A 25,863-nucleotide genomic window follows, 5' to 3' on the forward strand; every position below is an offset into this window, starting at 1 on the left:
TTCTTGATGAATTAATAAAGATTGATTATTAAAGGCAAAATTAACAATTGATTAGATTTGTAATCAATAGGGAATACAAATTATTAACCTTTTCATGAATGATGGTTATTTCTGATTAATATGGTTTTCTTTTTGGTTCTTTAAGTGTTTGATATTGATCTATTGATGTTGATTATTGGTTCAGTAATCACTGCATGATTAGGATACTCCATGCGATTCAAAAGGTTCATCGGCCTATTCGCGTCCCCTTGTAAGTTTACTTACTAAGACCGGGTGTGCTTGCAGATTTTGGTAGCCACTAGATGGTTTGTTTCCTTGGAGAACTAGTTATGTGGTGATTAATTGGTTATGGTACTACTTTAAGTTAGGATTAGTTGTTCATATTTTATGAGATTTTAATTTTATTTTTCTGAAATGGCAATAGTAGCAAAGATGATGTCCCCTTAAGCCCAGAAATAACTTTCCCAGATCCAGGATCCTGCTGGTAAAGTTGGGGATGTTCTTGCCGTGTTTTTGGATAGTGTAAAAGTAGTAGGTTGCGCTTGCACAAGCTTAAGCAAATTGCAGGTGGCGTGTGAGGTATGTGAGGTTTAGTAGGGAGTTTGAGTGCTGCAATTGAAGTTAGTAGGAGTCTGCATACTCCGTAGTATGAGAGTAGGGAAGTCATCGAACTTCACATGTGTGTGGCGCTTTGTGCTAAAAAATTATCCACATGGTTGTTGGTGATGTACGGACCCTGTGTGGTCTAAGACTCTGGAGTATATTGACAAGTGTAGGAGACACTTGGTTATATGTTGTAATCTGTCTGGTTTAGTAGGTTGACCGGTCGTGGTCAACAAGTCGGTGAGTGTGACAATTGGGTGGAAGAAAAATTCAACTGAGATTTGGTGAGTTCTATGTGCACCAGGACAGACCCATTGATCAGTTGAGAGTAAAATATGCAGGTCGAATTTTGCTTGCGAATGTGGGAGACTGAGAAAAAGGAATAGCTATTTGAGCCAAAGGGAACCATTGGTGAAAAGGTCTCTGAAGCGATTGTGTCCCTTCCTGTAGTAAACCAGCAGGTTTTTTTATTTATTGGGTTTTCTTGATAAGTGCTCGAAATGAATTGCATTAGTTGTGTGAATCGAGTTAAGGAGGACAAGCCACAAGACTTTGTCAGCCGCTGTGTGTGAGTGTGACGTCAGAAGTGTGCTGTGCTGGGATAGGTTGGTTAGTGAGAGGAGCCGCAACCAGATTGGCAGCCGTCCATAAGAGGCAATTGGTTGAGCAAGCAGGTGAAGGGAATCTTGGGAGTAAAAGACATTTCATTGTTGAATTAAAAGGTAAACAGAACAGACAAAATGAAGTTATTCAAGCCATTCAGGAGTGCGTTGAAGGGTGATACTTACATTAAGGCATCATTGGGGGAGCCAACCCCACCGGAAAATACTCCAGCTTAACATTGTGATGGACGAGCGAGGTGTAGCACTGTGTTTGTGGTTGAAGCAATGATGCAAGTTAACTAAAAATTAGGGGTCTTTAGCTTTTCCGGACAAAATTGAGAATTGTGGATCAATTGCGAATGTCATTGTATGACATGAAGCCATTACTGAGACCAGCATAGTTTGAAGCTTTAGCGGTTTGGGAGCTAGTGGCTAGACAGCAGCAAGAGATGAAGTTAAAAAGGAGGATGAAGCGAGTGGAAAAATCGTTAGCTGAAGCTAGATGGGATTGGGACCAAAAGAGTTGGAGAGCAGTGACATTACAGGATATTAAATTGTTTCACACAATTTCAGAATGAGATGAGGCAGAAAAGGAAGATAGTGCCAAAGAGGATGAGAGTGAAGGAAGAAAGAAAAAGAGAAAATCATATGTAGATGATGATGATTCTGATGTTAAGGATCTCATTACGCAGTTGTTGAGATAGACCTCCACCTTCGACAACCTATGCGGGGGTCCAGGACTCCTACAGCTGCTGCGGCACAAGCACAGGGAGCTGAGGGAGCTGTACAGGCAGAAGGCAGACAACTACCAGGGGTAGTATAGTGTACACCTAATGAAGGAACTAGTACTGTAGTTCAGGCGCAGATACCTCCACCTTCAGTGGAGAGAATTTATCCAGGTGTGCCAGTATTTGAGACAGTCTCAAACATCATGGTGCCGAGGGAGCAGGTGCTTCCGAAGCCAATGCTGATTCAGACAGGTCCGACACCAATGTTGTTGCCTTCAGCTCAAGCACAGGGTCTACCGAAGTTTACACCACTGACAGGAACGCAATCAGATCTCACACCAGTTATGAATCAGGCAATGGGGGTCGCATTCACATAAGGTGCAGGTACTAGAGCAGCTCCAGATGCAATATCGCTACCAATTACTGTTAGTCCAGCGGTACCCTTATTTGAACAGAAGAAGTCAGAAGCAGGAGAGCAGAATGTAGTATCACAGAGTCTCGTAAGGAGGGTGCCATCCTGCGCAGCAAATGTGATCTGCGGGATAAACTTTCAATGGATCTAGACCGCTAATGGATCTTAGTCCACTTGTGGCGCTTCCAGATGCAGTAAATGGCCCGAATACTAGTCAGAATTTGAGACTTCTGACCCCGCAAATTTTAGGTGCAGTGGTACAACAGTTACCAATGCCAAATGCAAATGATATTTCATTACAGGGATTGTCAGCTCAGCAATTAAGTGAATGGTTAGATAGTCTAAACACTCCTCAGAATGCATCTAGGGGTGAGGATCAGATAAATCATGTTAGACTGAACATAGAAGCCTGTGAATTAGTTGAGGGAACAATAGGTGTGAACAGATTAGAATCCTACACAGAAGAAGAGCTGAGGTACTTATGCCCAAAGGTTACAAAAGAGGTGAGTAAAATACACAAGAAGCTAGCAGAATTAGCCGAAAAACATGACATTGACATTGAGAAGACGAAGCATTTGAAATGCAGCTACAGATTAGATTTTGAAGCAAAGGATTTCGAACACATGAGATCATCAGGAATGAAAGCACACCTGAGAGAACTGCTGCAGAGTGCGTAGATTTGGGGAGCATTAGAGACGTGAGAAGGTAGATGGACAAAGAAAAAAGATAAACGGAAACGAGATTCTCAAGAAGGGGAGGAAGGTAATGATGAAGGGGAAACAGTTAAGAGGCTTCCAATGAGGGAAATTCCAGGGGGGCAGTTTGTTCATGTCCCATGGCACAGGAGTGACATATTGTCATTTACAAATGATTATCCAAAACTGAGAGAGAAGCCAGTTGAATGGTATTAACAGACAGAGAGATTTGTGAAGCTTTCTAAATGTTTGTGGGAAGACTTGAACATGTTATTGGAGGTAGTGGTTCCAGCAGATTTGTGGGTTGAATGTAAGAGAGCAGTAGACTGGCCAACAAGTGAACCAGAAAGGGATAAGGTAACAGGTGCGCCTTCACCCGAGGTAATGAAAAACTATTATAAGGTGATTGAGTTCCTGAAGACAAGGATTTCTCCCAAAAACATTGATTAGCAGCGGATTGATAGAACGGTCCAAGAGTCTAAAGAATCAATACACACCTATTGTGACAGATTGTTGAAAGCATTCAAAGAGTACAGTAGTAAGGAGGCAATTAAGCCGAAAGACATGTTGCATTTTGTGTTCAGATTTGTCGAAGGTTTAAGACCAGAGGTGGGACAGATGATTAAGAATCATTTGATTTGCTGGCAAGCAAAACCGATTGACGAGGTGTTGCAATATGCAAAATACTGTAGTGACAAGATTGAGTTGAAGCAAAGGAAATTGAAAGAAAAGGTGATGGTAATGCAAATCAAAGCAGCTCAGACAGGGGCGCAGGGAGCTTTAATACCACCTATGCTGCTGCAACAGAGAGCTGTTATGTTCCAACCTCAAGTGAGGGGTAAAGGGCGTGGAATGGACATGATGCGCGGTCCAGATTTAGGAACTGTGGTTGTTCAGAATGACATGCAGGTATGAAAAGGATGTTACCGTTTCATTTGTGCGGAAACGTGGGATACTGGAAGCAGGAGTGTCCGTTGATGGTGCAGGATGGTGAGGTTCCGCAAGGTGACGTCAGTACAATTCAAACTGTGAAAGTCCTGAGAATGAAGGGATTTGTTCCTAATATTCAAAACCGAGGGCAAAATTTCCTACCAGGCCAGCAAATGCAGGTGCTGCATGCACAATTTGCTCCATTACCACCAGTACAGCAGCAGGTTCCCATGGTACTTAGACAGCAAATGCAAATACCTCAAGCCCCGATGGAACAGCAACAGGTGATGCTTACTCAGCAGGTCACATGTCAAAGACAAGACACTAGTAATAACACAGTGCACCAGTTTCCATTTTACAGTGAGGATTAAATAAACGAAGAATGGATGAGTGACAGTTCGGATGAAGGAGCCTGTATGTTTGCCGCATCTCTAGAAGTAGATCAGAGAGGGCCTTTTGTGAAGGGAAAAGTGATGGGTTACAATGTCTCATTCTTCGTTGATATGGGAGCTACGCGCTCTACAGTAAGAAGCATAAAAGTTCCAAATTTACCACTTTCAGGCAGGACAGTTCAAGTTGTGGGTGAGGAAAACATACAATTGACAAATCCAATCACGGAACCAGTGCAGGTTGAAATTGGAAATTATTTGGGAATGCATAGATTTGTGGTGTGTGATTCAAGTCCCGTATTCTTATTGGGTATAGACTTGTTGTGCAAGACCAAATGTTCCATTAACTGTTCAGACACAGGGATAGAAGTCCAGACAAATAGCGTTAATGAAGAAGAGAAGGCACCTGCAATGATAGTGAGTAATGCTTATGAAGAATACCCATTGATTGAGTTTTTCCCAATGTTTACTGTGAAAGAGTTGCATGCAGTTTTGCAGGGAACTGTGAAGGAGGAAGTCTGGGATTTGACAGGAAAGGAAGTGGGTCTGATTAAGGGAGTGGAGCCAACTAAAATCACTTTGAAGCCGAATGCAGTTTTCCCGCAGCATTCACAGTATAACATGGCACAGGATGTTTTGATGAAAGTGGCACAAATAATTGGAGACTTTCTAAAACAAGGAATTTTGAAAGAAGTGCTGAGCATCCCATGTAATTCACCGATAATGGGTTTGAAAAAGCCATGTGGGAAAGTACGAGTTGTACAGGACTTGCGGAAAGTGAATGACATGGTGGTTAAATCCTGCCGATTACGCCCAATCCAGCAGTGATACTGTTTCAGATTCCTTGCGATGCAGAGTGGTTCACAGTGGTAGATCTGTCACAAGCTTTCTTTTCTGTGCCTCTTCATGAGGATAGTCAGTTTCTTTTTAGTTTAAAATTCCTAGACTACAGCTGGTGCAGGCTTCCACAAGGATATATGGAGTCACCATCCCTGTTTAATCAGATCCTGAAAAACAATCTATAGTCATTGGAACTGCCATGCCAATTGACTCTTGTTCAGTATATTGATGATTTTCTGATTGCATCCAGAACAAGGGACGAGTGTAAGCATGACTCGTTTGCCCTGTTCAATCATTTGGGAGAATTTTGACATAAAGGGGGTGATTCTGACCCTGGCGGTCGGTGATAAAGCGGCGGCCAACCCGCCAACAGGCTGGCGGTCCGAAAAATGGAATTCTGACCCTGGCGGGAACCGCCAACAGAGACCGCCAACTTAACACTCCGACCGCCACGGCGGGACAAACAAACAGCGCGGCGGTCACCGCCAACAGGCAGGCGGCAGACAATGTACCGCCCACCCTATCACAACTCACCAATCCGCCACCTTTTCCGGGGCGGGAGCACCGCCGATAAAAACACGGCGGAAACAGACTACGAACGTGAAAACGCTCACCTCTACGCACTCCACGAGGACAGCATGGAACCCGAATTGAACATCATACCTGCTCTCGTCTACCTGCTCATCTACCACGAGTACGAACTCCGCCGCAGACGTCAACGGTGAGTACTGCACCTACGACACACGGGAGGGGAGGAGGAGGAAAGGTTACGGGCACACACATATGCGACCCCCACCCCGCCCCCAAGATGTACACACCAATGCAGAGCAACAAGTCACAGTGACACCACCCAAACACCCGTAAAAAATACAATCACATAACCAAATTGAGAATAAATATTTATGAACAAAATAGTCTCAGAAAAGTATTATCAACCATCAAAACGTTCTTCTGATAAACAAATTATTTACACAGCAGTGGATAACTGAAGCAAGTAGTCCTGCACATCTTACGAATCCATCATGTCCGTGGGCCAAAGTGTAGCGAAACAAGGGCAAAGCCCACACAGGAGACCTGAGTCCTTTGGAGAGAACACTGCAGGGGCATCTGGTGACAAAACTACAGGCACCTCAGGGGGAAGGGAAGGAGGGGGCACCACAGCCACATGAGTCCACGACGCCAGATCCACGATGGGCCCACCATGCCCACTGTGCCATCCTGGGGAGTGCAAAGCCACAGTCTCTCAACTCTCTACAGTGGGTGGGTTGCCCACTGTGCCATCCTGGGGAGTGCAAAGCCACAGTCTCTCAAGTCTCTACAGTGGGTGGCTTGCCCACTGTGCCATCCTGGGGAGTGCAAAGCCACAGTCTCTCAAGTCTCTACAGTGGGTGGGTTGCCCACTGTGCCATCCTGGGGAGTGCAAAGCCACAGTCTCTCAAGTCTCTACAGTGGGTGGCTTGCCCACTGTGCCACCCTGGGGAGTGCAAAGCCACAGTCCATCAGGTGGATAAATGTCCCCACTGGACAAGGAGGATGCATGGTGGGCACAGTGAACCCTGAACAGTGCCTGACAGGAAGGGCCCAGCGGAGCGGTGCTTGAGACGGCGGGGCCCAGCGGAGCGGTGCTTGACAGGAAGGGCCCAGCGGAGCGGTGCTTGAGACGGCGGGGCCCAGCGGAGCGGTGCTTGAGACGGCGGAGCCCAACGGAGCGGTGCTTGACAGGAAGGGCCCAGCGGAGTGGTGCTTGACAGGAAGGGCCCAGCGGAGCGGTGCTTGAGACGGCGGGGCCCAGCGGAGCGGTGCTTGAGACGGCGGGGCCCAGCGGAGCGGTGCTTGACAGGAAGGGCCCAGCGGAGCGGTGCTTGAGACGGCGGGGCCCAGCGGAGCGGTGCTTGACAGTAAGGGCCCAGCGGAGCGGTGCTTGAGATGGCGGGGCCCAGCGGAGCGGTGCTTGACAGGAAGGGCCCAGCGGAGCGGTGCTTGAGACGGCGGGGCCCAGCGGAGCGGTGCTTGACAGTAAGGGCCCAGCGGAGCGGTGCTTGAGATGGCGGGGCCCAGCGGAGCGGTGCTTGACAGGAAGGGCCCAGCGGAGCGGTGCTTGAGACGGCGGGGCCCAGCGGAGCGGTGCTTGACAGGAAGGGCCCAGCAGAGCGGTGCTTGAGACGGCGTGGCCCAGCGGAGCGGTGCTTGAGACGGCGGGGCCCAGCGGAGTGGTGCTTGAGACGGCGGGGCCCAGCGGAGCGGTGCTTGAGACGGCGGGGCCCAGCGGAGCGGTGCTTGAGACGGCGGTGCCCAGCGGAGCGGTGCTTGACAGGAAGGGCCCAGCGGAGCGGTGCTTGACAGGAAGGGCCCAGCGGAGCGGTGCTTGACAGGAAGGGCCCAGCGGAGCGGTGCTTGAGACGGCGGGGCCCAGCGGAGCGGTGCATGAGATGGCGGGGCCCAGCGGAGCGGTGCTTGAGACGGCGGGGCCCAGAGGAGCGGTGCTTGACAGGAAGGGCCCAGCGGAGCGGTGCTTGAGACGGCGGGGCCCAGCGGAGCGGTGCTTGACAGGAAGGGCCCAGCGGAGCGGTGCTTGAGACGGCGTGGCCCAGCGGAGCGGTGCTTGAGAAGGCGGGCCCAGCGGAGCGGTGCTTGAGACGATGGGGCCCAGCGGAGCGGTGCTTGACAGGAAGGGCCCAGCGGAGCGGAGCGGTGCTTGACAGGAAGGGCCCAGCGGAGCGGTGCTTGAGACGGCGGGGCCCAGCGGAGCGGTGCTTGAGACGGCGGGGCCCAGCGGAGCGGTGCTTGAGACGGCGGGGCCCAGCGGAGCGGTGCTTGACAGGAAGGGCCCAGCGGAGCGGTGCTTGAGACGGCGGGGCCCAGCGGAGCGGTGCTTGACAGGAAGGGCCCAGCGGAGCGGTGCTTGAGACGGCGTGGCCCAGCGGAGCGGTGCTTGAGACGGCGGGGCCTAGCGGAACGGTGCTTGAGACGGCGGGGCCCAGCAGAGCCGTGCTTGAGACGGCAGGGCCCTGTTCAGCGGTGCTCTTCTGCATGGCGGGGCCCTCTTCAGCGGTGCTCTTCTGCACGGCGGGGCCCTCTTCAGCGGTGCTTGTCTTCACGGCGGGGCCCTCTTCAGCGGTGCTTGTCTTCACGGCGGGGCCCTGTTCAGCGGTGCTCTTCTGCATGGCGGGGCCCTCTTCAGCGGTGCTTGTCTTCACGGCGGGGCCCTCTTCAGCGGTGCTTGTCTTCACGGCGGGGCCCTGTTCAGCGGTGCTCTTCTGCACGGCGGGCCCTCTTCAGCGGTGCTCTTCTGCACGGCGGGGCCCTCTTCAGCGGTGCTTGTCTTCACGGCGGGGCCCTCTTCAGCGGTGCTTGTCTTCACGGCAGGGCCCTGTTCAGCGGTGCTCTTCTGCACGGCGGGGCCCTCTTCAGCGGTGCTTGTCTTCAAGGCGGGGCCCTCTTCAGCAGTGCTTGTCTTCACGGCGGGGCCCTGTTCAGCGGTGCTCTTCTGCACGGCGGGGCCCTCTTCAGCGGTGCTCTTCTGCACGGCGGGGCCCTCTTCAGCGGTGCTTGTCTTCACGGCGGGGCCCTCTTCAGCGGTGCATGTCTTCACGGCGGGGCCCTGTTCAGCGGTGCTCTTCTGCACGGCTGGGCCCTCTTCAGCGGTGCTTGTCTTCACGGCGGGGCCCTCTTCAGCGGTGCTTGTCTTCACGGCGGGGCCCTGTTCAGCGGTGCTCTTCTGCATGGTGGGGCCCTCTTCAGCGGTGCTCTTCTGCACGGCGGGGCCCTGTTCAGCGGTGCTCTTCCAGTCAGTGTAGGGAGTCAGACCTGGCCTGGACAACCTGCTCACTCGCCCTCCGAATGTGCAGTGTCAGGCCCCTTCGGAGACGGAGTCCTGGGCCCTTTGGTGTCGTCCCTTGCAGCTGGGATGGGGCGTGTGGGGCCCTCCTGCTCCGCGCTCCTGCTGGCTGGCCTCTCCGCCCTGCTGCCCTTTCGCTCCTTAGATGGGGCTCTCGGGCCCTTGCCTCCCCTGGCTGTTGTGGCAGGTGAAGTGGCCTGAGTCACCTCCTTGGGGGCAGCCGTCTCAGTCCGCTCACGGCGGCCCTTCACTTTCCGGGTCCTCTTGCCTGGGGGGGGCTGCCAGTCCCCTTGCTGCTCAGTGAAGTGTCACTGCCGCCAAAGGGTGGACTCCATATTCCATGCACCACTTGTACCTTGGAAGCTGGGCTGGTGGTGGCTGAGGTGCCTTTGGGACTTTTCCCAGATGGAGGGGGTGGGTCAGGGGAGGGAAAGAGGTCAACATTTGTGAGGTAATATTTCTTTGGACCAGGGTAAAGGGTAGGAGTAGTGGAGATAGAAGTGGAGGAAGAGGATGTGGTTGTAGGAGAGTCAGGTGTGCTGTCCTTGGGTGCAGGTGACTGAGACGTAGGCTGTCGTGAGGTGGTTGGCTGTTGTTTGGGTGTCTGCCTGCGTTTATGTGTCTTGGAAGAGGGGGTGACAGACACAGTGGGAGAGCACACAGGGGACGTATACATGGCAGTGGGGGTGGTGACTGAACGTGTGAGGACTGTAGTGGAGGGTGTGCTGGTGATGGAAGAACTGGCTGATGTTGGTGTGCATGCAGGTGTGAGTGTAGACGTCACAGGGAGGGAGGAGGGAGACGAGGAGGAGGGGGACACAGAGGTGGTAGTGACTGTTGGTATGTCTGCAACTGGGTGTTGCTTGGGTGAATGCTTGTGTGTTCTGTGGTGCTTATGTTTGGATGAGCTGGCCTTGGGTGTTGAGGTGTGTGCAGGCTGGTCAGATGGTGTGGATGGGATAGGCTGAGGAACAGGAGACAGAGAAAGGCTGGAGGCAGTTAGAAGAGGGAGACTGGAGACAGGGACAATGGCTGCCGTCAGTGCTGAGGCCAGAGAAGTGAAAGCTCGTTGATGGGCAGCCTGACCCGAATGAATGCCCTCCAGGTAGGCATTGCTCTGTTGCACCTCCCTTTGCACCCCCTGGATGGCATTCAAAAGGGTAGTCTGCCCAACAATGAGCGTCCTCACGAGGTCAATGAGCTCCGCACTGAGGGCAGCAGGGGTAACAGAGGCAGGGGCTGAGGTGCCTGGGGCGAAGGAGACGCGCGCCTTCCTGGGCGAACGGGCACGGAGTGAAGACTGAGGGGCTGCTGAGAGGGCGGTGCTGGTGCGCTGGGTGGCGGCTGTACCTGTTGTTGCTGGGGGCACAGATGTTGCCGCCCCCGCTAGGGAGCTCCCAAACGAGGACGTGTCCGTGTCGCTGGTGTCTCCACCGGCCCCCGTTGTGGTGCTCCCCTCGCCCTCCGGATCACTGGTGCCCTCGGTGTCTGTGTCAGTGCCCACCGGGGCCTGGTGACCTGCAGCTCCCTCGTGCTCTGACGCCAATTCTCCTCCGCCTGATGATGCTAATGCACAAGAAACAAAGAATAGGGGTGGGGGGAGAAAGAAAACAAAGTTGAGTGCATGCCTTGTCAATAGCCTTGGCAGAGAGGACAGACACAGGTGCCTCATGCACTAAGCCGCGAACTTGGGGTACACTACTCTGTACTTCTGACTAGGCCAACAGGTCTAGGGACAACAGACGCGCTCATGGGTGATGTTGGACCATGGATAGCTGCACTTGGCACCCTACAGAGGTGGTGGGCGGGGGCACAGGGCCATGTCTAAGGGAGGGGACTACACTACAGAAAGCGCCCTGGCCTACTGTCACCCACAGCCCTCCTCCCCCACCCAGACGCCTCCACTGCGCGGATAGATAGGAGAATGTGCTGATACTCATCCCTTGTGTCTGCTGTGATGTCCTCAAGCGCCCATCCAAATCAGGGTAGGCCACCGCCAGGATCCGGGACATCAGGGGGGTCAGGGTAGGACTGGCACCCCTCCTAGGTCGGGAGGCCATCCCCAGCAGTGACTCGGCGGTCTTTCGGGTTCCGCGGCGGATGTCCTCCCACCTCTTCCGACAGTGGGTGCCCCGTCTGGTGTAGACCCCCAGGGCCCGGACTTCCTTGGCGATCGCACGCCAAATATCGATTTTCTGATGGGCGCTCACCTGTTTGACATGTACAGGGTGGGAAAGAGAAAACGTCACATTTCTGCATGTTTGGAGTACATGCCCCCCCTCCCCACCCTTGCCATGTGGCCCATACTCTCATCAGTCGTGCGTTGCATTCCTCATTTTCTCCCCACCCCAAGAGCAAGAGTCTAACCCCATGGAAATGACTGGAGAACCAAACACAGGAGGGGTTATCCCAGAAGTAGACGCTGCCGAAGCACAAACAGACCAAGTGCCAGACCAAGAGGGGGAAAGAGTTGAGATGGATCAAAGCCAAAGTGATCCGACTCCTCCTGAACCCGTTGAAGGTCCATGAAGAGAAAACACCATAGATAAAGGGAAAGAGTAGAGTCCAGTCTTAAAAAAATTACTGACAGAAGGAGCAAGGAAAGGAGACAACTGGCCTGAGTCGCAAATAGGCAAGAAGAAGGAATTGGTTATAAACAAACCAATAGAGGAAGAAGTAGACACTACAAGAAAGGAGGAACTAAGTGAAGGAGAATTAGCTGGAGAACAAAGGTTGAAAAGAAAGAGACTAGCAAGTCGAAGATACGCAGGTACTGAGTGGGCATATGCAGCAACAATTGAATGGCAAAACGAGTTCATGTCCTTTTGCTTTAACAGAGAAGTTCTGAATCAATATTTGGATGCAACCTGAAAGGAGTCAATAGACTGAGTTGTTGAGCTAATCCGAAGGAGAAAGTAAAGAAAAGACTGTTAAAATAAACCCGGAAAAGACATTGATAACCTGAAATTACATTTGAAACCTGAATGTGACAAGCTGCTAATCGATTTTGACAAAGGAAGAAAGGGGTTCTTGTGTATGAAATTGAATTGTGAGAAAGAAGCATATTTTAGATTTTTTTAATTTAGATTTTTCCTGTTGCACTTTATTTAAGAGCTATTTCTGCTTTCTGATTCTTTACAGATCATGGTCAAATTAAATAATAGTGTTAGAAATGTTAGATATTGCAGATATTTGAGTGTTGGAGTAGCAATCATGTGTGGAATAATGTTTATAATAATGATTGTGGGAATGTCTATTCACAAAATGAAAGAAGCTGCTATTACTCCTGTTCATGAGACTACTACACTAACAGCTTTGGAGAGGTTTAAGCTAGGTTAAAAATATTTGCATGACTATACTAATGCACGAGGAGAGCTTTCTTCTAATGTTTTTTATCGGTTGTTGAGTGAGTATTTGGGTCGATGGAGGCAAAGAATTGTCTTGTGTGTACGCAAATCCCTTCCTCTGTGGAAGAAGGGGTTACGTACCATAGTGTACCCCTAACTTATGGCATAACTTGTAGTTTGCTACCAACTAGATTCTATAACTAAGAGTATATTCAATATTTTTACTCCAACCACGATGCAGTGTTTTCTTTTGTTCCTATTATTAGATATTTGAGCAAAATAGCTAAAGAACATTATATAGTACTAGTTAGAGGATTCTTTGAGCCAACACTAACTTTTGGAACTGCTTATGCTCACCGTAATAATTTGATCTGCTTATTAACCCCGTTGGAAAAGAGCTTTATAGGGCATACTGATGATAGAAGAAAGGCACTAAAAGAGAAATTAGAGAAATGGCTAGAGAAGAGAACTTATAAAAATGACTATGCTTACACTGCTATTAAAACGCAAGGGAGATTAGCTTTAGATGCATTACACGTGGGGAAGCTTTGCATAGATAGGCCAAAATTTAGCAATGACACTTTATTTGTGGGTATGAGTGAATGTAGGCATGTGTTTTTGTTTCAGAGTAAATGGACTTGTATGCTGAATGGTGCGGACCCTGTGATTCCTGGAATTTTTTATATTTGTGGACTTAATGCTTCTTACCGTCTTCCTAGAGGATGGTATGGGACATGCTATTTAGGGATAGTTTTCCCTAAGATTTATCAGATAGATGATTTAAAGAAAATACCGAAAGTGACTGAATTACACCAAGTGCAACAAAGGAGAGATGCCACTTCTGCAATTGTGGGAGATATTTCTGGGGCAATAATTCCTTCTGTAGGAGTTATTTAGAATGCAAACAAGGTACAAAAATTGTCTACTATTGTGGATAATATGCTGACAAACTTTACAGGGGCGATACTCCTGTTAAATACTGAATTGGCTGCTGATAGAGCTATGACACTTCAAAATAGGCTTGCTTTAGACATAATTTTTGTGAAAGACGGCAGAGACTGTAAAATGATTAATGCTAGGCATTGTTGCACTAAAATTCCTGAGAACGATAAAGAGATAAGAGATTTACTTACTAATTTAACTAATTCAAGCAAGGATTTGAAAGAATTGAAGGAACCAGATGCTTGGGAGAAGGCTGGAAATGGATTTGCCTCTGTGGGAAGTTGGTTTAGTCAAATTTGGAATGGGGGATTAGGGAAAATTGTCCAGGAAATATTAATTGTGATTGTTTCCATGTTAGGATTATGGGGTAAATGCAAATTGTGGCAAAAGGTAAAATTAAAGAGGGGTAAGAATGATCAGAGGAGGGAAGAACCACCTAGGAGACAAATTTACAGGAAAAATTCAAGAAAAAGACAAAATACATCTGAGTCAAATTTTTGAAGTATTGACAAGAAGGGTGTGATGACATATTTAGTCATCAGAGGAGGGACTTATGGAGCAGATATGCTAATTCAAGAAATCTCTAATGATTAAAGTCTGTTTATTAATGAGAAAAATGCATAGAGAAATTGATATTCGAAAATAATGTGTATAATCAAAAATGTGCCCACGGGGAGTGGTCACCATATGTATTAACAGATGCTAAATAATGAGAACAATCTATATAAAATGTATCAATATATCATAACTGGATGTATAACCTATGTTTTGTGTTAATTTGTATTCTTAACTTAGCCAGACGAAAGGCCTGATTTCACTGGGCCTTGCCTGCTTACAACGTGAAGACTCGACAAAGCTTGCGAGGACTTGTAACTGGAGTAAAGGACCTTGAACTGTGCAGAGTTCAGATGGCTCTGCAAGAAAATTCTGCAATGTACCAGGGGACAGGAGATGATGAAGTCAAATTGATACAATTATGTGTAGTGTAGGCTAAATGTACTTTCCCAGGACTTAAACAATATAGGCACTGACTAAAGGCTATGTATGCAACAATTTTGTTACCTGAAGAGCAGGATGATGTTCTCATCACGAGAAGGACCAATCAAATTTATGGAACCTGAAGCCCATGCAGAAATTAAGATTTGGTAAATAAAAACAATAGGTTAGAGTCATAACTTCCGACGAGACTGACCGATTAGCAATTAGCGGGACGGATTGGGAGAGCCTAATAAAAAGTCATGACAAAGGGAGCGAAATCAGAACTGCGAGGAGAAAGTTGATGACATCAGGAGACCCTGTCCGACGTGCTGATAATTGGGCTTATACTCTGTGAGCCTGATATGTAGCTGACCACTGTTGACCTGGGGACGAAGACTCACTCGTTGCTGATCCATCCTGGGTAGGTAGCTATGAGAATGTGACTGACAAAATTGTGCCTTTTCTTCTAGGTACCAACTGCACTGTTTCTGAATAGATTTTCTCTCTTTAGATAGATTTTTCCAAATTGATGTTTATCTAAATTGTTTTCGCATGAAGACCCACCTGCTGATGCTAATCTTGGTTAGGTAGGCTGATAGAGGAGACGTTGACGGTGACAAATTGACTGACACATTGAATTGCTGAAGGACTCTATTAATGTTGATAATCACTGACCTATGATTTGCATTGTTGCTTATAATTTCTTTGGAGAATAATGTTTTCTTGATGAATTAATAAAGATTGATTAATAAAGGCAAAATTAACAATTGATTAGAATTGTAATCAATAGGGAATACAAATTATTAACCTTTTCATGAGTGATGGTTATTTCTGATTAATGTGGGTTTCTTTTTGGTTCCTTAAGTGTTTGATATTGATCTAGTGATGTTGATTATTGGTTCAGTAATCACTGCATGATTAGGATACTCCATGTGATTCAAAAGGTTCATCGGCCTATATGCGTCCCCTTGTAAGTTTACTTACTAAGTACCGGGCACTTGCAGTTTTCTCTGGAACTCAAAGAGCTTAAACGTAAGTGCAGAAGACAGGAGAGGGTGTGGAGGAAGGACTATAACAGGGAAGCAGAAGCAAAACGCAATAGCTTTATTAAAGAATATAAAAACAAGATTGTTTCTGAAAAGACTAAATTTTTCTCAAATAAAATCTATGCTGCTAAAAACTCTACTTAAGAACTTTTTTAAGCAGTTGAGCTTTTATCCAAAATTTCTGCAACTCATATCTTAGCACCTTTTCAGTTGTTCTCTGATCAACTTGCAGATTTTTTTAAAGTAAAATTGAAATTGAGTTGATTTTTTAACACTTTAAATGTTAAGGTCGGGCAGCAAGACCCCCCCCCCGCCTGAATTCAATATTCAGGCCTCTAACTCCAGTCATTTAACCAACCTTCCGCTTCTTACTGAAGACAGAGTGGTGGAATTGGTTAGGCAAACTAAATCTGGGGGTCCCTCAGACCCTTGCCCTCCAAAGATAATGCATGAGATCATATATACAATCACCCTTCCCCTTGTTCTGTTATTGAAAACCATTTTGGTGTCTGGTTCTTTCCTTTTGGAATAGAAAAAAACATATATTCTCCTGCTGCAGAAAAAGCCAACATTAGACCCTATGTATGTAAAGAACTACTATCCCATTTCTCGTCTTCCTCTAGCTGCCAATGTTCAGGAAGAACATTTGAATATCACCTGCTCCAAATTTGTAGAGGAGAATACGTTTTTGGATTCAGATTAATTTGGATCAGGCCAAATTATAGCATGGAGTCTGCCTTGGTTGTGGCTACAGACCAGGTGACAAGTATATTTAATGGTGGTGGGAAGGCAGTTTTGATTTGGTTAGATCTATTGGCAGCTTTCAACACTGGTAATCATGATATTTTGGTAGCGTGGCTGTCAGACATTGCAACTGGTGTTGCATTAGAGGTGTACAGTTCCTTCCTCTCACAAAGAGCACATGTAATGGCCCTGGGTGATGTAGGTTCAAAGCCTTTTATGTTGCCTTGTGAAGTTCTGTAGGGCTCCTCTTTGAGCCCCACTCTCTTTAACATTTATGTGGCCCCTATAGTCTATAACAATTCAGTCTTTTGGTTTTGCTGCAATAGCATATGCAGATGACACACAGCTCATTGTATCTGTCCCAAATGATACTGAAGAAGCAGCTCTTCGCTTTAACAAACGCATGGGGGCAATTGTTCACTAGATGAGTGCACATTTTCTTATGATCAATTCAGCAAAAATAGAGGTTCTCTTTTTTTAGAAAGAATTCTCGGGCCTGAAACCAATCGAAGTGGCCTCAATCGCTGGGCACACCTCTCATACCAGTTACCAGTGTTAAAAATGTGGGAATTATCTTTAACTCCATCCTGTCTTTTAAGGTGCAGATAAGCAAACTCACTTCTTCTTGTTGTTTTCTACTGCCTAAAATCAGGAAGATTTTTACTCACTTTCCTTTTGAGCTTCAAAAATCAGTGACCACAACTCTCATTTTTGCCAGACTGGACTATTGTAACCTGCTCTCTTGAGGATTCAACAACATTCACTGAATAAATTTCAATGAGTCCAGAATGCAGCTGTAAGGCTCTTAATGAAGATCCCTAAGTTTCACTTAGTATAAGGGACCTTAAAAGAGCTCCAATGGCAGCATGTGAAATCGTGGATCGGATCTTTGTCTGGCTTATAAAACCCTATATGGTGCAGCCCCAGAATATTTAAAGAGCCAGCTTACCTGGTATAACCCTAGTTGGTCACTAAGAGCAACTAACTCGAAAAAAAGGAATGTTTTCAGAAATAGGAGAACCAATTGTGGAGTCAGGAAATGTACTCATTACTCAGCTCTTCTATGGAGCAACCTGCCGGAATATTTAAGAGGTCAGTCTAATATTCTGAGATTTCGAAAAAATTCTCAAGACTTGGCTTTTTACTCGTCCTATAATAGATATGTAATGAGGTTCGATTATGTGTTCCAGCTCCAGCATTTGATAGTCAGTTTGGCAGATTTTTAACACAAAGAGATCATTGGCATTCACACACTTTATAAAACTATCATCATCATCATTATAGGGCAGAATGTACGGCTGATGGACTGATATTCTTCCAGGTCCTGCCCTCGGTAACCTGGTAGATTAGGGTAGTACATTAAAGCTTTATGGTCAGACCGTAGCAGTGTTATTGGGTCCAGTACCTGAAGAGAAGGATTATTCGAGAAAATGCCTTCCAGTGAGTCACCTGCATAGTGAGTGGAACAGTTGATGTAAGCCTAAAATGGCCATTGAGTCAATCAAGAAAGCAGTGTCATTTTCCTGTGCCTTCTCAAGATGGAAGTTGAAATCCACAGTACAGAAAAATCTAAGGATTTAACACTAGGTTCTTGTAGATGACTTATACTGGATACAACGGATGCTCTTCGGCTGGGTGGGCGGTAAATAAATGAGCCTCGAAAAGTGTAGTGCTCAGTAAGATCAATTTGAAAGAAAAGAGATTCACAGGTCGAACTAGAGAGCAACGTACTGGAAAATTATCCCGTGCAACAATACTCAACCCTCCTTCTCTCTTGCCTACTCTATCTATTTTGACAATTTTATAACCAGCTGGAATAGCCAGGACCAAGTCGGGCCAGATGTGTCATCTGCCAAGGTTTCAGTGACAAAAATGATGTCTAAGTCATATGTAGTTAGAAACTCTTCAAATTCGATTTCATGTTTAACGAACGACCTTGTACTAATCAAGGAACGTTTGCAGACATCTTTATACGCGGAATCACAAGAAAGTAGAACAGGCCTAGGATTGTGTAAATCCTGAATTTTGGCATTCACGAGAGTCCAGTTACAGTTGAAGCACTGTGACAAATTGGGACCAAGGTGTGGTTCGAGTGTGTTATAAAACGTGTTCCCACTCCCTGAGTTCAGCGGCAGAAGTTCTTCTCTCAAGTACCTCAAGGCAGGAGACTCTCCCGAGGTAAAAGGACAAGAGATTCTGGTCCCTTGCGTGATCCAGGTGCGGACGGGTGCAGATGGGCTTGCTTTAAGTGCGCCTTAGGCGTGCCAGCTGCATGCCCACTGCATGGTCACGCCAGCCCGGTCCTAACCCAAAGTCAAAAAGGAGGGGGTCTTCCTGGAGTCATTCTGAAGTCATCCGATGACTCCAGCTGGGCTATTCCTGTAATGATCTGGTGATGTCATCCCAAACCATACTGAAGTATGTGTATAGGATGAAATATTTAAATGAGATGACTCTAGAGTCATCACAAAAACTACTCTGGGATGGTGTCCTGATTACTTCAAATGAATATGCGCATCATCTTTTACTACTCAAGGAGCACCAACTGACAACTACAGGATGATTGTTGATTACTACAAGATGATTCTACGACAATTTCACAATGACTGTGGATTACTCTAGGATGTTTCCAGGTCAACATTTGGATGACTGTAAATTACTCCTGGATGACTCTGTTACAACTTTGGAGTGAGTGTGGATTACTCCAAGATGATTTAATGAAAGCTTTAGAATGACCGTGGCTTACTATAGGATGACTTCATGACAACAGCAGGGTGAGTATGAATTACTCCTGGATGATTCCAAGAAACATTTTGATGGTTGTTGGTAACCAATGAATGATTTATTATTGAATGACGGTTGAAATACTCATTGCAGATTTTATGACATGGGAAAATGCTACGGTCACTTCTTCTCAAATCCAGTGCCCATCAAGTACTTTGATCAACTAATCTGTTGATAAATAAGTACTTTGTGATGAATGGCCAATGTACCATTCTGTGCAATAGGGAATTGTGCTTGAATGTAATAAATGTACCTTGTGTGTACAGTCCAATGAATTATAAATATCCAACAAGCCGCTAAAATTAAACTGTCTTTTGCATGATACTTTATTGCTCTGCTCAACAAAAGGTGCTGGTGGGCTTTGGAGGGGTATAAAAAAATCTGAAGTAGGAATTAGCAAGAATACAACATACTCACATGCCATTTTCTCATGTTGTGATCTGTGGGAAAAGACTAATCAAAACACGGGTTGAAATAAAATGGGTCCAGAATGACTTCTAAAATTCAATTTTATTCAACTGAAGCTTATAGCTGGTCCCAAAAGGGCTCAGTTAACATAAAACAGAATAGTAAAAGTAGACAACAAATGGTCAGATGTACTTCGTTGTTTGCTTCTAGAGTTGCTGGTTTCTTCAGTTCTCATCTGGCAAGGCAGATCTTTATGGCAAGTTTTCACTGCACCATCTTGATGTTCGTGCTTGGCAAGCTTTTGGCCTTCTTCACAGATTTCATAATTCTAAAAGGATAACAAAACATTATATTAGAATCTTTTTTTTCAAAGTGGGTACTGCCTTCAAAATGCAACAAAACCATAGGCTTCAAAGAGTCAGTACAGTTTGTTTATGGTGAGCGGTCATAGGAGCACGGAGGATACTAGGACATTATTCATGTTTGGGGTGGAGAAAGAAAATGTAAATTTCTGAACTGTGATAGAGTAAGAAGTAGATACAGAACACCACACTCATAGTGAAGAGGGTGTGGCTGGAGATAGCCAATCTGCAAAGCGTACAATTTCACTTTTTGGTTTCCTGCTCACCAGAAGAGGAAAGAGCAGCTTCCTAGCTGTGCCCTACATGGATCAAGTTGTTAGACAGGATACAGTCTTCAGAGACTGTGTTCAATTAGTTAAGTGATTGCTCTGGCAACAAGTATCTGGTGTCTAAAAGGATCCTACACCCAAGTTGTAAAACAGGGCTGCTGATCTACAGAGTGCAAGTGAGAGGTGATGCTTGGAGCAGTGTGTGCCATCAGTGCTGCTTGCTGTCACCAGATTTCAATGTGAGAGCTCTTTTCCTGGGACTAGAGTAGACCTGCTCATTTGGAGAATGGAAAGGCAATATAAAACAGCAACAATAGAATCCTTATGTGCCCATTGGATTTGCTATGGCACCACATGTGCCACTTTTGTTTGGTAAAAATGTATCTCACTCAAACCAGTGAGGAGAAAACTAGCACTGTCCTAAGCATACTTGCCTTTTTCCAGCAGCTTGTGCAGTCCTCTCTTTTCGATAAGATAATTCTGTATCAGGGAGGATCAGTGGAATCTTTTATTATCTCCTGTACATCAGCCTGTGGATAGCCAGACAAAGTATAAACACGCAAACCATGATACTATTTTAGACCTGATGTAAAAATATGAAGTGATAGTCTGTGAATAGTACTCCGACATCTATGCATAGTTCACCTAACAGTGACCAAAATGATGTTTTTTAATCCATAAAAATAAAGTAGATGTGTCTGAAATATCTCTACAGTAATACTTTCAAATTGTAACAAAGAAATAATACACCAAAGGAGAAAAAAATAAAGCAAGCCAAACCTTTGTATTGCAAATGATCCACTGAATATTTTCAGTTATGTTGAGGATTTATTGTAGGATGTTTGACTGTGTCAATGGAGACAGCTGCCTGCAACCAATTTATAGTCATCTCCTTTCAGCATGTACCATATAACTAAGCTACAATGGAAACAAATAATTTCAAGTGAGCAGATTTGGGAAACACAAACATATTTTTGCCCTGTACAGGTGGAGGGTGAAAAAAAGTGTTATGGATTTGGGTGCACTGAGATCTACATCTTGGAAAATCAGTTGCCATCTGTGTGGTCAAAACAGAATATCATTTACTTACCTTTTAGGCAGTCAATCTTAGATTATACACCTCTCATTTTTGGTCATAAAACAAAACACTACTCTTTCGTACAAGTAGAAATGCAATCAGAGGAATAGATGTTCTCTCCATTAATGATTGACCAGTCTTACATAATTTTATTAGGGAGCAAGTGTCTTTATCCCATTTTGAAACCATGCACATTCTTAAACCAGTGAACATAAAGTCACATCTATGTAAATATTTATAATAAATATTTTCCATTTGTCATTCATATTTTTAAAAGTCATTTTAAAAGTGCTTTCCTGTCAAGACAATTGTAATATGTTTTGAAGTACTACAAAATGCTATTCAGAAACCTATGTGCGGTATTCACTGGAGTTGAGTACAGTGGGTGGATTGGATGGAGTACTGTAGACTGGGTGGAGTGGGTTAGATTGGACTGGATTTGGGTAGATCTGGTAGAGTGGAATGGTATATGTACGGGGGATCTGGATTTGGATAGACTGGAGTGGAATTGAGATTGGAGTGCAGTGGGGTAGATTAGGTTGGAGGGGGTAGATTGCAGTGAGGTGAAGTGTGGAGTAGAAAGAGGTAGATTGGAGTGGGGTGAATTCGGATAGATTTGAGTGGAGTGGGGTCGTTTTGGGTAGTGTTGAGTACATTGAAGTGGAGTAGATTTGAGTGGGGTCAATTGAAGTGAGGTAGATTGTGGTGGAGTGGGATAGATTAGAGTGGAGGGAAGTTGGATAGATTGCAGCGGAGTCTGGAGTAAATTGGAATGGAATGGGGAAAATTAGACTAGGGTAGATTGGAGTAAAATGGAGTGAGGTAGATTGTAGTGGAGTGGGGTTAATTGGGTTAGACTGAGTGAAGTAGGGTAGACTGAGTAGGGTAGATTGTAGTGGAGTAGATTAGATCAGAATGAGTGGATTGCGGTAGAATAGAGTGGGGTAGATTGGATTAGAGTTGGGCGGATTGAAGGGGTGGAGTGTGGTTGATTGGATTTAGTGCAGTGGGGAATATTGTTGTGATTTGGCCTCTGTTTTTGAATGTACAGCAAATGTGACAAGATGAGAACAAGATTTAAAGGCCTGTACACAAAAAAACAAGTTTGTGGAAGAATACAGTAAATAAGACTTGGGCAACGGGGGGACAAAATCAAGGTGGACAGCCTAAAGCAAATAAAGCCAGCAAATAGCCAGAAAGTGTGAGTTACAAACCACAAAGCCAATGGTAAGCAAGGGGCAAATGGATTTCTAGGTCAGATTTCTGAATCTCCCTAAGAGGTCTTCATGAAACTAGATAGCTGCACTGTCTGGTAGGCTTCAACCTGAAAAAGCTTAATTAAGTAGATTAAAAAAATAGGAGGGGAGAGTGTGAAACATGGTAGAAATAACAAAATTGGAATGACAAGTTGGTGAAACAATAGAAATTGAGAGAACGTGGCAAAGTAAAAGATTAAAAGAGAAAATAAAGGGCTGTGAGAGGAATAAAAGGTGACAAAATTAATTTTAAACATCATCTCTTTTGTAGGTTATCCAGCCCAGGAGTTTATATGTCTGCCAATCTCATAAAAAAGTATATATGCAATAGACCTAAACTGCAAGGACTTTCAGCCAGCCCTCTTCTTCCACTGGCCTGTTGTCTCATTTACATTTTTGTTCCACCCACTGCAACATACTGCATGAGCAAAGGGTCAGCTCACTTCCGCCAATGACTAACATCACTGTGACATCATTCTTCCCTTTTATAAGGAACACATTGTGAGATGAGGTAGTTCCTTTCAGTGTCAGCAACTGCAATAGCAAGCGTTTTCTGAGAAAAAAAATATATATCTTTACTTTTAGCAATATTTTTTGCCTGACAAGAAACCAGCAGCGTCCCCAACAATAAAGTTTTGCAAAAGCCACAAAAATAGCACTAACAGAGTCAAAAGGCTGGCGGCCAATGCCAGACCTATTCAGTTTGCCAAGTCTGGTTTTCCACAGCATGCTGTACCTGTTTTATAATCTGATAAACATGATTACAAAGCACAAAATGCAAAAAATAACTTATCTGCTGCTCTTAGATGAATGAGAAAAACTCAGAGGTATGCATGGTTCAGTAACAGGCAATGGAAAACAAGGCTACCTCAAGCCGCGAGTTCAGGCCGGTAGCTGACATGGTGTATTCAGTTGGCGTAGACAAAAAAAAATGTTTCTTGTTTCTTCAGAGGCTACTGCTAGCATGTACATGAATAAAAACTTAGCAAGGTAGCCATAAGATGGTTCCGATGTGCTATAGTTAACTTTTTCTTTGCCCTTTCGCCCAGTTGTCCTAATCACTTAATCACCATTCCTGAGGGATGCTCAAAGAAAACCACATAAAAAATCCTGTGCCTTTTTTCTGGCACTGGTCATAACAAGAGGGGTTTTCAACAGTAAAATATTCAGCATGTTAAAGTAAGTTGACATTGGATAAAACATATGCAATTTGGATTACTACTTTACAGAGGAGGGGTTGCAGAAGATTGCTTGTGGGTGTACGGAATGTGTCTTTGAAGTGCAGGTGTTGTGTCTATTTGGTGCAGAAGTTCTATACTGGGTTATACATGCATAAGTATCGGTGCATGATTGTGTCACTTGTCGCTGGTAGTAAAAGTAGATAGGTTCTGGAGCTTATCTGTGTATGCCAAACTATGACTCTCAAAGTGAGTTTTACCTCTGACCAAATAGCGCTAAAAAGACATCAGCAACAGAAAGCGCAAATTATGTGAAGGTGAGCAACGGCAAGTAAGATGTTTTTGAGAGTACATGGAAGAAAAATAATCCAAAAATTATGCAGGAGGCCAAAATATTCTAACAATGTTTTTAACCACTTCAACATCTGCATAGATGTTTTCACTTAACATATGGTGTCAGACACTGGCAATTGAAATACTTGATAGAGTTGGGGAGATCCAACCAGCTGTGCAGTTAACTTTGGAAAAAGTGGAGATGGGGCTGCAGGAACAGCTGGGACCTTATAACTGACACCACTGTGCCCCTTACTATGGGCAAGACTGAAAATCAATGTGTCCAATGCAAAAGGCATGAGTAAGGAGCACGGTTATAGTTGTGCTGTGTGATTTAGTAAAACGTTAATCCAATAAAAGTGCCATTCAGAGCTTCCCAAGAATCGAGGTACCAATGGTAGGTGGAATGAATGGAAGGACAGACACTATCCTTGCCACCACGTTTGTACAACTGGTGGTTCCTCTGCCCCGGCTGACAAAGCCATCAGTGACCAAAGAATAGCATTGCAAATAGCATGGCCTACATGAGGTAAAAATCAGGCATATACTGGAAGAAAGCCTCAAATCATGGTAGATGGCCGTGCCCTAGAAAAAGCCACAGGACTGACTGCATCGTGAAAAACGTACAGACAAGGACTGCCAAAAATGCAGCTTCTACCTCATAAATTGATAGCAAAGGTGAGCATGAGTCATACCTGCAGGAACTACCGAATAGTGCCTTGAAAAGAAGGGGCGTTTCTAGAGCAACTGTCTTTGGAACTGTGGAACTCCCTGCAAATCTTGTAAGTTTCCCTTGCCTAAAAGAAAAATAAATGTTATCCTGTGTAATATAATGGATGTCCTTGCAAAGCGCCCCAATCCTTTTGGGTCGAGTTTCGCTCTCTAAAACCGAAAAAAACATGCCCTCATCCTATTACAGACTTAGAAAACATACCATATTGCTATTAGAGACTGACAGTCTCTAATAGGATGATAGTGTATGTTTTCCTTTTAGTTTTACGGAGCAGAACTTGACCGTAAGGGATTGCAGCACAATTAATAGACCAAAAAGGCCAACAAGTGAAAGATACAGAGGCAGTTATTAACCATCGGAAAAAATATAAAATACAAGTCAGCGGTTGCTGAAGAGCATTAAGAGCAGGGAAATGGAATGCATACATTTTAAATGTCCAAACACGCAGTTGCCTAGTTTTCAGAAAAATAAAACTTAATTGTGCCTATCTCCAAAAGCATGCATCAAGTCCAGCCACAATTAAACCAGGAAAACAACTGCTGCAGAATTAAGTCATATTTTAGAAGCCATGCAATGCGGGAACGAAAAATAACCAAATCCCACTCAATTGTTACAAGATGCCTGCCATTTCAGAGTAAAGTTAAATCCCACGATCTCGCTGATCATGATTTTACCTTAAAGCAACTCAGACACAGGGGCTGAATGCCAGATCTTTCAGTTGTTAGTTGCTGAATAATTCACTTGAAAAGGGAAAATAAAACCAATAATTTTCCTTTTTCGAATACCTCTTCGAATTCCCAGCCGTGTCCCCAATAATGTCAGCACAAGCAGGTGACGTTACTTCCGGGGTGACGTTCTTCCGGTCCCACCGGATGTCTGTCCAAAAGTGCTTTAGGAGTGTGTGTTAACCCCTTCACTGTCAGGTCTTTTCCCATCCTTTGCTGAGCCTTTTTTTGGCTATTTGGGGCAGTTCACGCTTAGGCCCTCATAACTTTTTGTTCACATATGCTACCCACGCCAAATTTGCGTCCTTTTTTTGCCAACATCCTAGGGATTCTAGAGGTACCCAGACTTTGTGGGTTCCCCTGAAGGAGACCAAGAAATTAGCCAAAATACAGCAAAATTTTTTTTTTTTTAAACAAAATGGGAAAAAAGGGCTGCAGAAGAAGGCTCATGGTTTTTCCCCTGAAAACGGCATCAACAAAGGATTTGCGGTGGTAAAAATCACCATCTTCCCAGCTTTCAGGAACAGGCTGACTTGAATTAGAAAATCCCATTTTTCAACAAAATTTTGACATTTTACTTGGACATACCCTATAGGAAATAACAGCTGAAATAAAAGAATATTGAAATTGCGGTGAACAAAAA

General features: G+C 45.2%; 1 long non-coding RNA gene across 1 annotated transcript; it reads right to left on the reverse strand.

Moving 5' to 3' along the window:
- Positions 1 to 19,434: 19,434 nt before the first annotated feature.
- Positions 19,435 to 25,322, reverse strand: LOC138302064 (uncharacterized). Its single transcript, XR_011205252.1, has 5 exons — positions 25,170 to 25,322; positions 24,458 to 24,559; positions 20,698 to 20,835; positions 20,352 to 20,447; positions 19,435 to 19,614 (listed from the first exon to the last, which is right to left on the reverse strand). It is a non-coding gene; the product is annotated as an uncharacterized lncRNA (long non-coding RNA).
- Between the last annotated feature and the right edge of the window lie 541 nt (positions 25,323 to 25,863).

Source organism: Pleurodeles waltl, chromosome 6 (genome assembly GCF_031143425.1).
Source record: "Pleurodeles waltl isolate 20211129_DDA chromosome 6, aPleWal1.hap1.20221129, whole genome shotgun sequence".
Classification (NCBI taxonomy): Eukaryota; Metazoa; Chordata; class Amphibia; order Caudata; family Salamandridae; genus Pleurodeles; species Pleurodeles waltl.